At 46.0% G+C, this 15,349-nt stretch overlaps 1 protein-coding gene across 1 annotated transcript in view; it reads right to left on the bottom strand.

The window, feature by feature from the left end:
* The window catches only part of RAF1 (Raf-1 proto-oncogene, serine/threonine kinase), a 72,519-nt gene extending 65,814 nt beyond the window's left edge, over positions 1 to 6,705 (bottom strand). The window contains exon 1 of the mRNA XM_065933947.1: positions 6,344 to 6,705. The gene's annotated coding sequence lies outside the window, so the exon portion shown is untranslated. The remainder of the gene's footprint in view (positions 1 to 6,343) is intronic.
* Between the last annotated feature and the right edge of the window lie 8,644 nt (positions 6,706 to 15,349).

The following is a 15,349-nucleotide window of genomic DNA, read 5'->3' as shown; positions in this document are numbered from 1 at the left end:
GTTTAAATAAAAGGTCTTATTATAAAATCTAGCATTAAATGTGTGATTTAGATTTAACAGTTTCACCAAAGTACACAGACCTGGTCCCTCAATTTCTCAAATTTTTCACAAATGTCAACAAAGGACTTGCACACTGAGTAGAAAGCAATAACTTGAGTTTATAGTCTAATGGGATGATAAACTCACAAATGACCATATGATAAAGGCCGTAAGAAAAATAAATGCAAGGGTTTTAAGGTAGGGTTCAAGGAAGAAAACATGATGAGAAAAGTATCAGGAAATGGTATTTAGAAGATGGTGTTCAAAATGGCTCTTAAAAGAGGAACAGATAAAAGTGAGGAAATCGTGTGAATCTCTCCTCAGTAGATAAGGTCACTGAGGCAGGAACTTGCCTAATTCACCCTCTACCACACTAGCCTGCTGCACTTACTTAGGTGCTTAAGAAAATAATAATAAAATGGCTTCTGAATTCCACTGAAGATAGTAAGAGAACTCCACACTACCAAGATATAAAAGCAAGAACTGTATGCTGAGCCTGAAAAGCAAAGGAGACTCCTGGACGATCTGCCACAGGAAGGAAGGGCAGCACAGAGACACATGAATATTCCTGTATCATCACAGAGCAGGCAGATACCTGAGAACCTCGTAATACACCTCCCTCCACGGGTGAAAGCTGGTATGGGAAACAAAGGAGAAAGCAGAGTTCCTCTAAACAGCGTAACTTTCTGTATCCTTTCAATTCTGGAGCATGTGACTGTATAATCTATACAAAAGATTAATAAAACCTAATTTTTAAGATTCTGGTGAGGGACAGGGAGGCCTGGCGTGCTGCAGTCTATGGGGTCACAAAGAGTCGGACTCGACTTCACGACTGAACAATATACATTTAAAAAGGGAATCTGGCAATAATGTGAAAAATGCAATGGGAAGAAACAAGAAAAAGGAGTTCAGTTTAGAGGTTCTAACGATAGTTAAGGCAAATTCAGTACTAAAAGCCTGAAGTAACCTGAAGGAAGTAGAAAACAGTTGAAAGAAGCCCAAAAATGTAGCCGTCAATTACAACTGAGAGTGACTGAATGTCTGGAGGGACCTAAGGGCCCACAACATGAATAGAGCTTATCTTTATATATTTATCTATATGTATTTTTCTACTATAAAACAATATATTCGGGGACAATGAAAAGTAATATAAAGTAATAAATAATTTCTGTTTAACAACTACTGGTAACATCTACATGTGCTTTCTTCCTATGTGTAGGTTTTGAGTTTTTGACTCTTTAAAAAGCTTGAGATATAACTTATATCCCACCCATAACTTATAACTTATAAGCCACCCATTTATTTTTTTTTATTTTTTTTTATTTTTTTTAAGCCACCCATTTAAAGTATACAACTCAATGGCTTTTATGAGACTCACAGAGTGGTACATTTACCTCCACAATCAATTTCAGAACATTTTCAATACTTCAAAAAGAAATCCCTATCACTGTTCACTGCCATTCCCCTCTCCCTCCAGCCACTGGCAACCACAAATCTACTTTCTGTCTCTGCAGATTTGCCCGTTCTGGGCACTTCATGCAAAAAAGAATCACAGAATATGTGGGGTTTTCTGACTGACTTCTTTTATTTCATATGATGTTTGCAAGGTTTCTACATACTGGAGAATGTACCAGTTTTGTTATTGTTCTGTCCCTAAGTCATGTCCAGCTCTGAGACCCCCACAGACTGTAGCATGCCAGGCTTCCCTGCTCTTCACCATCTCCTGGACTTTGCACAGATAAATTCCTTTTCACTACTGAATAATATTCCATTGCATTAAATGTTGTGTTTTTTAACAGAACTACAATCATTCAGATATAGCATTTCTTGTGTCATAAATGCTTCATATATGCCATAGTTCAAGAAATGCATCATGCCCCATAAGTGGCTGTACCCCAGTTGACTTATCGTGAAGTTTTTCCAGTTTTTCCTACTATAAACGAACTTTTTAAAATGCAAATGGGAACTCCTTTCAAAATAATCTACCTGGATCCAGGGAAATGCCTCTCCCAGAAACTGAGCTTCCTAATGAGATTTGCCACAGAGAACAAAAGTCATGTTCTTCTAAGGCAAACTCAGGATGTCATCTACCCCAAACCGAGGTAAAGGACAGATGTTAAAAGCGATCTAACATGGAAAAGCATGGGACGGGGTGAATTCCGAGTGCAAGCACTGACATATACACATTACCACGCGTGGAACAGACAGCTGCAGGGAAGCTGCTGTGTAAGACAGGGAGCTCAGCCGGGCGCTCTGTGATGCCCCAGAGGCAGGACAGGGGCTAGGGAGGCTTGAGGAGGAGGGGTACAGGTACACATATAGCTGACTCCCACTGCTGTACAGCAGAAAGTAACACAACATCGTAAAGCAATTACACTATCATTTTTTTTAATTTTTGAAAAGAAGAAAGAAGTATGTCTCCACAGAACCCAGATTAAGAATGAAAACTCATAATTTTAAAGATACAGTAAGATAGTTAACCATTACTAGCCAGACTCTTCCATCAGAAACGTTTACGGATGAAGAAAGTAAATACTCTGTCCAAATGTGATGCCTAGTATTAAGTGGCTTCAAAGAAATCAGACCACTTTTCCCTTCCCCAGCAGGTTGGAAGAAAATAAACAGGAGATAAGTCTTGACTAACACAGTAAAGATGTATTATTTACTCTTGCTACTGGATGGACAGTACGTAAAACCCAACAGGCAGAAAGAAGATGTCACCCATAGGGTCCACCAGGATCCTCAGAAGCAATTATTCATATCTGGTTCCCCTCAGGCATTTCACTGCCTGTGACTTCCCATTCATTAACCAAAAATGTAAACAATTTCTAAATCACAAAGGTTTTCATTCCAAATCAGTTTTAGGATTGTTAATCCCCACCCAGTAAAATCCCTTAGAATCTGATCTAAAAATAAAACTATGTGTCAAGTGTTCCTCAAGAAAAACTATCTACACTGATTGGAATGTGAAGCAATTAACACACTTCTTGAGTGAGTTGCCAGAGAGACTTGAGATAGCCTGGGCCAAAACCAGTAACAAAGGAACAACACCCACTTGACATTTTCCTTGGTTAAACTGACATTCTAGGAGTAATTTTAGAAGAAAAGCTAACAGATCTGAAGTTAACTACTAAAATCACTGTGAGCTTCACAAGTATCCTGGGAGAAAAGGAGGAACAGAATGACTCAACCACTATAAAATTAAAGATGAAAACTATGATATGTAATTAAGGAATTTTTATTTACAACTTTAAGGTAAGGGGAAAAAAAAAAACCAGCTATTACTATCCCAAGGATTACAGGCAAGGTAGTTAAGCCCTATACCTATACCCTAATACTAACTGAATTATAACACAAATAATTAGTATCACATTTGCTACCTGGGCAGTTTAGCAAATAAGAATTCTTAGACATCCATACACAAAGATAAACACACACAGCAACGAAAACCCTAAACAACCTCATCCTAAATGAACCCAAGTGTTCCTTGATTTCCCAATTATTTTAGTCAAGGTGAACAATTTTCCAACTAGAGTCATTTCTTTCGGAGAACTGACTTTGACGACACATATGATTTAAAAATCAAAAGATCTTTTTAAGTCAAAGCTTGACTTTATGGTTTCATAAACCCCCCACTGTCACATAGTCCACTGCCTTTCAAAGGCAATAGTTAAAATTCTCTTCTGCAAGTCAACATTAAGGCATGCTGTTCATCTAACAAGCTCCTCCCAAGACCAGGATTATTATGTATGGGCTATTATGTTAACATGCAAACAAAACCACTCCCCATGTAACATTTTTCTATTTTTAGGCAACAGGTTATTAACAAAGCTTTATCTGGAATTAAAATGTGATAGAATCATGCACCTACTACTAACAGGTTACTTGAAATAGTAATTTGAAGTTATTAATTATATTTTCCATTTAATAAGTAACCTAGTGCTTCTGGAGAAGTCAAATTTAACTTCCAAGAAGTTGTTGTTTAATCCTCAGAGCAAACTTCTACTTTGGACTTCACAAATGGCAAGTTTTAAACTAAAAGCAACCAGTCTCAGAGGAGTTTTAATATAATACTTAATGCTTAACCATTCTCCATTTCATCTTTTAGATACTTTTCATCATAAGTGACCAACTTAATCTGCTTCTCACTGTTTTCTCCTGCAAAACCAAAACCTATAAAATATGTTCTCCTGTATTTCACTCAAGCCTTCTCCTTTGAAGGCATACACATCTTTTAATTCTTGTTAAATAACAGTTTTAGAAAACTAAGCAATTTCCTTACAACTTATAATCACAAACACTGCATACCTAAAAGATAATAAGCTTTTACACAGAAAGAGTAATAGGTTAATTTTTCCAAGTATCCTGTGTTCAATTGGGTCAAATGTTTCTGTTGCATTTTAAACAGCACAGCCCTTAAAGTGATAAGGGTGAAAACAAGCCAAAAGAATTTTAATCTTAATGTTCCTGAGTGGTATATAATCATCACAACCCAAGAAAGATTCAGGAACTTCTAGATGAAGTCTGTTAATATCATAATAGTCACTTTAGCACAAACATTAACCACAACAATACAGCTCTTTGGGGAGAATTATGTTCATAGAGCTAAAGACTCTAAAACAGAATTGGAATCCACAGAATCAATCCAAACAGTTTACTATATAAAACATTTACTAAACTAAAAATACTCAGTTGCATTCTACAATTTTTCAGATGTTTCATATAATCTGCCAATTTCTAAGCAACTGGGGAGCCCAATTTATGTTGTTAACAACCATTTAAAATGCGGTATTAGTAGACTGTCTTACATTTATAAAGACAACATTTTTGTGAGCAAGCACAACTTCAGAAGAACCTTTTGCAAGAATCCCGAGAAACATGAATTCTGTTCATTCACCACAGTTCAAGAGCAAAATATTTGACATAAAGCATTTATCAAAATGTTCTTGACGGAGCTTAGCAAAGTAAATCTGTGCAACTACTAACAGCTTTAAAATCATCAAGAGAAGAGGCGAAATCGATTATCAGCAAGAAAATTAGCAACACTTGTCTAAAATAACTCCCAATTAAACTAGCTCACAATCTTCAACAAAGAAAGATCCTTCGCAAGCTAGGCAACCTTTGTTTCAGACCCTCATCTCTCACCACTTCCTTCCTGCACCCCAGACGGCTTGCTGCTCCCCAAATTCATCCCAACTCCTGCACATCTCGGGGCCTCCGTACCAGCTGTTTCCTCAACTTAGCCTGCTCCGCCCTCCCCACCTGAAGAGCATTTGCTCAGCACGAAAGTCCCCTCCAGTCTACGAGCTCCCTCAACTCCCCCAGGCAAAACGAGCTGTTCCAAACTACCACGACCCTTGGTAAACCCATCCTAATCACAGAGTATTGTTTTCACACTTGGGAGCGAACAGAGGGGCCGCCTACCTCCACTCAGACCCGAGAGGACGAAGCAGGCAGAAATAATGAACGCGGGCTGAATCCATTCTCTCCTTAAGACTTTTCAGAACCCCCGTCACACCTAGAGGAGGCACAGCAGACCCCAACCTTCCTCCCACCAGAGAAAGGGGCACACCCTGGGCCCCTGAAAGAGAACAATGAATGAACACAGCCGCCTCGCCTCTCATGTCCAAACGCCTCTCTCGGGGCATCGACTAGCTCTGCAGAGCCTCTGCAGCTGCAGAGCTGAAGCGTCCAGGCGGCTCTCACTTCACACAAAGGAGCCCTGGATCTTTATTCCCAAGCATCCTGGGCCCGACTGTCAGTATAAGCATCCCAACCGTATCACCAGTAACCCGCAGAGTCCTGAACCCCAAGGGGAGGCCCCGATGCCTTCCTTTGTGGTGGGACACCGACCTATTTCCTCCTCTTGTCCCCGACTGCTCTCACCTTCCCGAAAAGGGTGTCACTTGAGAGAAGATGCAAGCCCGGGTTCCCCACTCGGCGGCCAGAAAGAAACGACGGTGGTCCACCTCAGTGACAACACGGATTCGAGGCGTCTCTGGGCGGATTTTCCCGTGGCCGAAATACAAGTGCTCTGCACCGGGAACTGGGGTGGCGCCCGCACGTTTCCCCGAAACACAAGGAAATCTTAAGTGGGGAATGTGGGGACTCGGCTCGCCAGCCATGACACCGGGCTCCGGGGCCCCCGCCCGCCCAGCGCCACCCGGGGTGACAGCGGCCTGGCCCGGCCCTCCGCCCGACCGCCGCGGGGCCGCCCCGTCAGCGACGCCCTAGCCGGGCCGCCCGGGAACCCGGCCCACTCAGCCCCGCCGCCCCGCTCCCAGGGCCCGGCCCTGCAGCCTACCTGAGGGAGCCCGGCCGCCTCCGCGTCCAGTCGTCCGGCGGCGGCGGCGGCGTCTGGTCCGCTCCTCCTCCCCGCGGCGGGTGAGGGAGCGGGAGGCGATCACATTCGGCGCGTCCCCAGCCCAGGGGACGGGGCCCCGGGCAGCTCTCGCATTGTCCCTCTCGCGCTCCGCGGCCTCAGGGCACACACCCCAAAGCCCGGCCACCTAGCCCTCTCCGGGGCTCAAGAGCAGCAGGAAAGCCTTCCCGTCTCACTCTCGTTCCCGTCTTAATCCCGCCATCTAAGATGGCGGCCCCAGCGCCCGCACTTGAGAGACTCGGGCGGCCCCGGGAGACGAGCCCTGCACTCGGTGCTCCTCCTCCCGACCTGCGCCGCCACCAGCTCTCTGCTTCTGCGCGAGCCCGCCTAGGAGCCGACTTCAAACTTGGCTCGGGCATCCATCGCTCTGGCCTGAACTCTGGCCACGCCTCCTAGTGGGCGTGGCCTGGAGATCGCGCTGGTCGCCATTTCGGAGCCGTAAAGGCTCCAGGGAGGGTGCTGACTGGCCAACGGAGTGGCTAGTCGAAGAGAGTCGGAGTTTCGCTGCCCCGAAGGGGTCTGAGACTTAAAAGGGAGAAGAAGACCAGCCTGGTGATATCTCAAGGCTCAGAGATGACCAAATGAACCCGAGGACTCAATGTCGAGAACAGTGTAGAGAACAGCTTTGGCGTGTCCTCCCTGGAGTCCGACGCATCAGGTGACACATCGCTTGTCGGCCGTTTACCCATCATGTGGGAAAGTCCGTAAACTTTTGAGTCTCAGTTCCTTGGTGGCTCAGACGGGAAAGACGGTAAAGAATCTGCCTGCAGTGCAGGAGACCCAGGTTGGATCCCTGGGTCCGAAAGACGGCTGAAGAAGGGAATGGCTACCTACTCCAGTATTCTTGCTTGGGAAATCCCATGGACAGAGGAGCCTGGCGGCTACAGTCCATAGGGTTGCAAAAGAGGCACAGCGTAGCTACTAAACAACAACAAATGGACATTTTAATGCGTATACCCATCGCGCCAGCAAGTCCACTTCTGGACACTAATTCTAGAGGAATAGGTACACGTAAGCACAAAAAGTCACTCGCTGAAATGTTCTTTGCCATGATGTTTGCATTAGAGATGGCACTGGAAAAAAAAAAAATGTGACTTAATTAAAAGGAAACTGTTCAAATAAAGGGTGCCATCTCCACAGTACAGGATATCCATCTGTTAAAAAGAATGAGCTAGTTCTATATACTGATTTTTTTTTTCATCGAAGACATTACATTTTTAAAAGTAGAACATGTACAGAATGACTGTTCATTCTAACACGGGCACACAATACTACCCAATACCATGTACATTTTTTTATTTAAAGTTTTATTGGAAGCCTCTTAGTACCACACGTTGTACTCCGAATTGGGAAGTCGGCAACAACCAAAAGCTCTGTCTTGTGATGAGAAAGCCAAAGAAAATATAGTTAGTCGTATGTACAGTATAAAGGGAAATGAAGATGAAGCAAGGAGAACGACAAGACGATGTGGACCCAGCTTCCTTGGTGGCTCAGCGGAAAAGAATCCACCTGCCAATGCAAGAGACAGGGGCTCCATTCCTGATCCAGGAAGACCCCACATGTCGGGAGCAGCTAAGCTCACGTACCTTCACGACTGAGCCTGTGCTCTAGAAGCCAGGAGCCACAACTACTGGGCCCATGTGCTGCAACTCATGATGCCTGCAAGCCCCAGGGCCATGCGCGACAGCAACAAGAGCCACTGCAATGAGAAGCCCACACACCTCAACTAGAGAGTAGCCCCTCCACTTGCTGCAACTAGAGAAGAGCCTAAATAAATAAAGTTATTTTTTTAAAAAGAGTATGTTGACCTCTATATAAATATAAAGTAATATGTAAAAACAAATACATAAAGCATACAAATTCTCATGGAAAGGGAATCCATGCAGGAGAAAGACTGGAAGGCATTGAATATGGAGGACCACGGGTTTTTTTTAATTAGGAATAATGACATTTCCTATAATGATGATGTTTGGGCTTCCCTGATAGTTTGGGCTTCCCTGATAGCTCAGTTGGTAAAGAATCCTCCTGAAATGCAGGAGACCCTGGTTTGATTCCTGGGTTGGGAAGACCCGCTGGAGAAGGGAGAGGCTACCCATTCTAGTATTCTGGCCTGGAGAATCCCATGGACTGTATAGTCCATGGGGTCACAAAGAGTCAGACACTACAGAGTAAATTTCACCATGTCATTTCCTGTGAGGGTTCTTGGCCTTCTTATTCAACAGAAATTGATCAAAGGGCAGATAAGGTATAAGGATTGCAGTGAAGGGTCCCAGGTCCCAGCCTGAGCCAACAATACGTGACTCATAGGATTAAATGAGATAAAACATGGAAAACACTTAGCACAGAGCCTGGGGGTTGAGGCTGACCCCGAGGTTCAAATTTGAACTCTACCACTTCCTCATCTGTGACTTGGACAAGTCATTTAAACCTCAGTTTCTCGGTTTCTCATCTGTAATGAAAAAGTGATAGTACCCACGTCAGAGTTGTAAGGATTTAGTGAGTTTAGTATGTAAAGCACTTTGAACAGTGCCAGGCTCACATTGTAGAAGTGTTAACTGTAATCACTATAGTTATCTCTTATCATCCTATCATTACTGCTTAGGGCACAGCAGCAAAGTCACACTTGCTGACCCCTAGGCCATTCCTTTCTTCAACCACCCCTTGCTGGTATTTGCCCAGCATGAAAGTTGAAGGAACCTGTACCTCATTCAAACCTCTCAGCTGACCATTTAAAGTTGCTACTTTATTGTTCCAAAAATAATTTATTGAGGGGCTTGAATCCATGCTTCCACTGCAGGGGGCACAGATTTGATCCCTGCTCAGGGAACCAAGAGCCCAAGTCCAAAAAAAAAAGAAGAAAAAAAATATTTCTTGGACTAAATAAAAATGAAAATACGATGTATCAAATTATAAAAAAAAATATTGAGGTGAAGTACTCATAACATGAAATTAGCCATTTTAAAGTGAGCAACTTAAAGTTCATTTTAAAGTGGCACTGAGTGCACTCTCTATGTTATACAACCACCACTTCTACTTCCAAAACATTTCCATCAAAGTAAAGACCTTACCCTTTAAGCAGTTTTTCCCACTCCTATCCTCACTCAGCCCTTGACAATCAACAATATATGGATTTATCACTATGGATTTATCTATTCTGGACATTTCATATAAATGGAATCATAATATGTGACCTTTTGTTCTGATTTCTATCACTTAGCATAATATTTTCAAAGTTCACCCTTCTGGTTGCATGCAGCAATACTTCATTCCTTTTTATGGCTGAGTATATAAGTATCACCGACTCAAAAGAAAAAGAAAAAAGTATCACCGACTCAGTTCAGTTCAGTCACTCAGTGGTGTCCGACTCTTTGCGACCCCATGGACCGCAGCAAGCCAGGCCTCCCTGTCCATCACCAACTCCTGGAGTTTACTCAAACTCATGTCCATTGAGTTGGTGATGCCATCCAACCATCTCATCCTCTGTCATCCCCTTCTCCTCCTGCCTTCAATCTTTCCCAGCGTCAGAGTCTTTTTCTGAATTTGAGCAAACTCCAGGAAATAGTGGAGGACATAGGAACTTGGCAGGCTGAAGTCCATGGGGTCGAAAAGAGTTGGACATGACTTAGCAACTGAACAACAACAAATATTAGGTATATACCACAATTTATCCATCATCTGTCAAGGGACATTTGGTCTATCTTTTGGCTGCTGTGCATACTGCTGCTATGAGCATGCATGTACACGTACTTGTCTGAGTACCTGTTTTCAGGTTGGTTGGCTTGTTTTCAGGCATATACCAAGGAATGGAATTGCTGGACCATCTTGCACTCCACTTGGTTGCACACACCTACTTTGGAGACCTCAGGTTTGGTGGTAGGAGAAGGCAGGAGAGCTAGAATTAGGAAAGGTCTCAGAAGAGGAACAGAAGTGGGGAAAGGAATGAGTCAGAAGTGGCTTGAAGGAAAAACAGACATGCCATATGCTGCGCTCAGTCGCTTCTGACTCTTTGCGACCGTATGGATGGTAGCCCTCCAGGCCCCTCTGTCCATGGGATTCTCCAGACAGGAATACTGGAGTGAGTTGCCATGCCCTTCTCCAGGAGATCTTCGCAATACTAGGGATCCAACACGTCTCCTGCATTAGCAAGCAGGTTCCTGACCACTAGCACCACCTGGGAAGCCGGGACACGCCCTGTTGTTCTTGGTCGTGACCGGCTCTGTGACCCCATGGACTGCAGCACGCCAGGCTTTCCTGTCCTTCACCGACTCCAGGAGCTTGCTCAAACTCATGTCCATTGAGTTGGTGATGCCATCCAACCATCTCATCGTTTCTGGCCCAGGGATTGAACCTGTATCTCTCTCACCACAGGCAGATTCTTTACCATCTGAGCCACCTAACGTCTTTAAACCTGGCCAAAAAAGGTGCATTTTTTCAGATGAAAGAAAGTAAAGTTTCACAAATAATAGCTACCATTTATGGCACGCCTTGTAACTAGGCAGTTTTCACAATCTTCAATACACATCACAAGGACTTCCCTGGCAGTCCAGGGGGTAAGATTTCACCTTCCAATGCAGAGAGATTGGGATCTATCCCTGGTCCCCAGCTAAGCTCCCACATGTCTGGCAGCCAAAAAGCCAAAATATAAAACAGAAACAATATTGTAACAAATTCAATAAAGACTTCAAAAGTGGTCTACATGAAAAAAAAAAATCTTAAAAAAAAAAAATAACACATCACAACTTGAGGAACCTGCTGTTCAAATGAGGAGCCCCTCGGAGGAGGTAATTAATACAGGGACACAGTGGGGCAGTGATGGAACTGGGTCTGGACCTTTCTTCTGTTCATTCCTCATCCAGTTGCTGAAGATTTCTGCTGTGCCTACTGTGCGCCAGGCCCCGTGTTAGCCCTGGGTCCACAGGAGCCCACAAACCATGGTCTCTGCCCTCAAGGACTTTGGGCTCAGCGGGGCAGACAAGCAGCGAACAGGCAGACCAACACATCAACGTGAATCACAGAACAAAGGAGTGGGGGGCTAGGTGTCTTTAGACTCAGGAGCCAAGGAAGGCTTCTCTCAGGAGGTGCTAGTGAAGCTGGGCAGAGGAGAAAGAGAAGAAAGAAGAAAGAGCCCCAGGCAGTTGGAACTGCACGTGAAGGGAAAGGCGTGCAGACCGCTGCGGTCAGAACACAGGGGAGGAGGGAAGCGGGGAGCTGGGGCTGGCGCGGTGGGCACACAGCAGAGCATGGAGTCACGCCGGCCTGACTCCCACGCCCGTGCCCTCCCCGTGCCATCCTGCCTCTCCAGTGAGTTTAATTTTAGTCCCAGATGCGTTTGAAGTGTGGGCCCAGCCTGGGCTGGGTGCTGGGGAGACAGGGCCATGTAAACAGTTTCCCACCGCCTGGTCCCCACGTGCTGTAAATGGCAGGAGCTGGTCTCTCTCTGTGGGAGGGCACCCTTGGGGAGGCGGGCGAATGACCGGTTCTGCCTGGGAGGGCCAGGGAAGCCTCTGCAGAGGCAACCTGTCAGCAGAGGCTTAAAGGAGGAGTCAGAATTTTCCAGGCTGAGAAGGGTGGGCGGGCAGGGCAGGAGCTGGGAACAGTATGGGCAGAAGCATAGGGGTGTGACTTGTGTTCGGGGACCAGCAGGCAGCTCTGGGGTGGGAGATGACCTCCCTGGGGCAGAGTGTTGCAGAGAACGGTGAAGTGGAGGCCTGGAGGGCCAAACCTCCCTCAAGCCAAATTGGGGCAGCCTGTAATGAGGGGTGCACAATGCATGCTGTGGAGTCACAGGCAGGAAAGCCTAGTTCAGTGATCTTGGAAACCAGCATTTATTAAGGCCTGTGCACTCTCAGAAATTACTTGGGGCTTGTAACCTGGAACAATCTCCATGGAAGTCAGTCTGAGAGACTTCCCTGGTGGCCCAGGGGCTAAGACTCCCTGCTCCCAATGCAAGGGGCCTGGGTTCAATCCCGGGTCAGGGACTAGATCCCATATGCCACAACTAAGAGTTCTCATGCTGCAACTAAAGATCACACGTGCAGCAACTAAGACCCAACACAGCCAAATACATGCATACTTTTTTTAAAAAAAAAGAGAAGTCAATTTGGCAATATCAAAATTATGAACGTGTAAACTTTTTGGCCCTAGAAATTCTCCTTTTGGGAATTTATCCTACAGATGGCCTTGTAAACACGTGAAATGATGTGTATATGGAAAGATGTCCAAGAAATACTGTTGAATGAAAGGGAAAAAAAAGGAACAAAGAGACAAAACAGTTCAAACTGTATATGCCACTTTTTGTGAAAAGGAAGGAAAACATGTGCTGGCAAAGGCTTAAAATTAACTCTGAAAAACACACAGAATTCTACCAATGGTGATCACAGGCTAGCAGGAGGGTAGGATCTCGGCAGATGAAGTACCAGAGTGGAAAAAATAGTTTCACTGCCTAACTTTTTATAATTTTTGTTTTAAAATTATAAAAGTTTTTTTCTAATTATATTTTGGTTTCTTCTGTATGTCTTATTTTTATTTATTTTTCTTACTTTTTTCTTATACCTTTTATAATTTTAAGTTGTTGAACCATGTGAGCCTGTTACCCACTCCAAAATTTAATTAAAAAAAAAAAAAGAAGGCCTGGAAGTCAAATAGAATGGTCCACACTGGAAAGGGAGAAGGTCTGGAGGTTAAATAGAATGGTCCACACGGGAAATGGAGATTGGGAATGGGTGAATAAGCGATGGAGCGGGGTCACTGGTGTGTCTGCCAGCCCCACCACCTCTTCTGCCGGCCACACTCCCTCCACCCACAAGCTCAGTGTGACCCTCACCGGGATACTGACCACCCAGGACTCCAGGGCTAGGCTTCAAGCCATGCCCTCTGAGATGCCTGGGCCCCTGGATGCCTGACCAGCTTCTCCACCCTTCCCAGGACCATATCCGTTTCTACTCTAGCTCCTCGGCGACAGGGTCTGGAGATGAAAGGTACCCTGACTACACAACCTCACCTACAGCATCTGCAGGGGTGGGGGTGGGGTGCGGTGTCCACCTGCCTCAGGGGCGTGGCCAACACACAGCCTCCCAGGGCCTCTCCCACCACCTCTGAGGCTCACCTCTGCCTGCTTCCCCCAAGCCCTGGACCACACCTGGGGCTGAAGACTGGGCTCCACAAGCAGCCCCTGGTCACCACCCCCTCTCCACCATATTCCTATTTCAGCAGCCGATGAGAAAAACACATAGTTTCTCCCTGGTAAACCCAAGCCCCTTTTTTTCAGTTTATTTTAATTGGAGGCTATTTACTTTAAAATATTGTGGTGGTTTTGACCATACATTCAAATGAATCAGCCATGGGTGCACATGTGTTCCCCATCCTGACCCTCCCTCCTACCTCCCTCCCCATCCCACCCCTCTGGGTCATCCCAGTGCTTCTCTGTGCACAGAAGAGTAGGCATGGGTTGTGCAATCAGGCAAATGGGAAATCAAATCCCAGCCCTGCCCTCCCCACCGGGATTCTTGGCCTCTCCCTCAGGTGATGGAGGAGCAGAAACACTTGCCTTCAAGGGTCACTGGGAAGAAAGGAAATGGGGAGGTGCAGGCCCTGGTACTTAAGAGGTGCCCAGGCACACAGTGGGTGCTCAGCGAGCCCTGCTTCTCCTCCCCTCCTCCCCACTTCTTCCTGACTTCCCACTTTCTGCCCTAAAAGGACAAGTCTGCCAGGTCTTGAAAAAGCAAAAAAAAACCCACATTTTTCAAATGTCCCTTTTGCACTTTCAGTTACCACCCTAATTCTTTCTTCCCTTTTAGGGTCAAATTTATCCACAATTGGCCTAGACTCAGGCTCAACTTTGTCACCTGTGCGTGTGTACATGCTCAGTCACTCTGTCGAGTCCAACTCTTTGCGACTCTATCCACCAGGCTCCTCTGTTCATGGGATCTCCCAGGTAAGAATACTGGAGTGGGTGACCATTCTCTTCTGCAGGGGACCTTCCTGACCCAGGGATCGAACCCGCCTCTCCTGCATTGGCAGGTGTATTCTGTACCACTGAGCCACCTGGGAAGCCCTTTTCTCATCCATCCTCCACTAAGCCCAGTCGGTCTCCTGCTCACTGAGATCTCCCATCAGAGGAATTTGCCAAGCCCAGGCCTCAGTGCCTTTTTCTGACGTTTGGTAAAGGGCACCCTCTTCCTGTTGACATTCTGCCTCTGCCCGACCCCTCCTATCGCAGCAACGGTGCCCGTTCTCCTCTCAGGCCTATGGAACCAGAGCACCCGCCCAAGCGGCTCCTGCTCTTTCCCCTTCTGGACAGAATGCTCCTGTCTCCTCTCCACCCCAGCTCCAGGGCTCCGGCTCCACCTCACGCCTTCAGTGTTCTGTTCTTCCGTGGCATTTTCCTGCATTTCCGCTTCAGCTCACACCTCACTGGACTGCCTTCTCTCAGGCTCTCACAGCCTCAGCCGGCGGAAGACATACAAGGTGTGTGTTGAGTCCTGCCCCCAAGGCCGCAGAAGCAGAGTCCAGAACCAAGGTCACCGCCGAAGCTGGCTGAGCCCCTTTGTCACCATTGCCAAACCGCGCCCCGCCCCCAGCCCCGATCATCACCAGCTGGCTTCCTGACCCTAAATTAGGCAAAAATGCTCACCCTGGTAGTTATCCTACAGCTCCCTAACCTATCACCTAATGCCACCTTGCAGCAGGAATTTTCTTTGCCTTAAGGCTATAACAAATTGGCTACTAAGGCACAAAAGCTGTCGACTCTTCCTGGCCTGTCAGGAGGTGTCGGCCGGCTGCCCTTGCAGTGCCCACGTTATCTCTGCTCTTCGTTCCTAAAAAACACACTCCTTTCTGCAATACTCTGTGTCTGGAAATGCTTCTCCAACCCAAGTTCAGACAGCTTCAATAGTCTGCAACCAGACACTGAATTTCCATCTCCTCGTC

The sequence above is a fragment of the Muntiacus reevesi genome, chromosome 4 (genome assembly GCF_963930625.1).
Source record: "Muntiacus reevesi chromosome 4, mMunRee1.1, whole genome shotgun sequence".
In the NCBI taxonomy this organism is placed as follows: Eukaryota; Metazoa; Chordata; class Mammalia; order Artiodactyla; family Cervidae; genus Muntiacus; species Muntiacus reevesi.
Note: the sequence above shows the minus strand (reverse complement) of the source record. Positions and strands in the feature narration are given on the sequence as shown.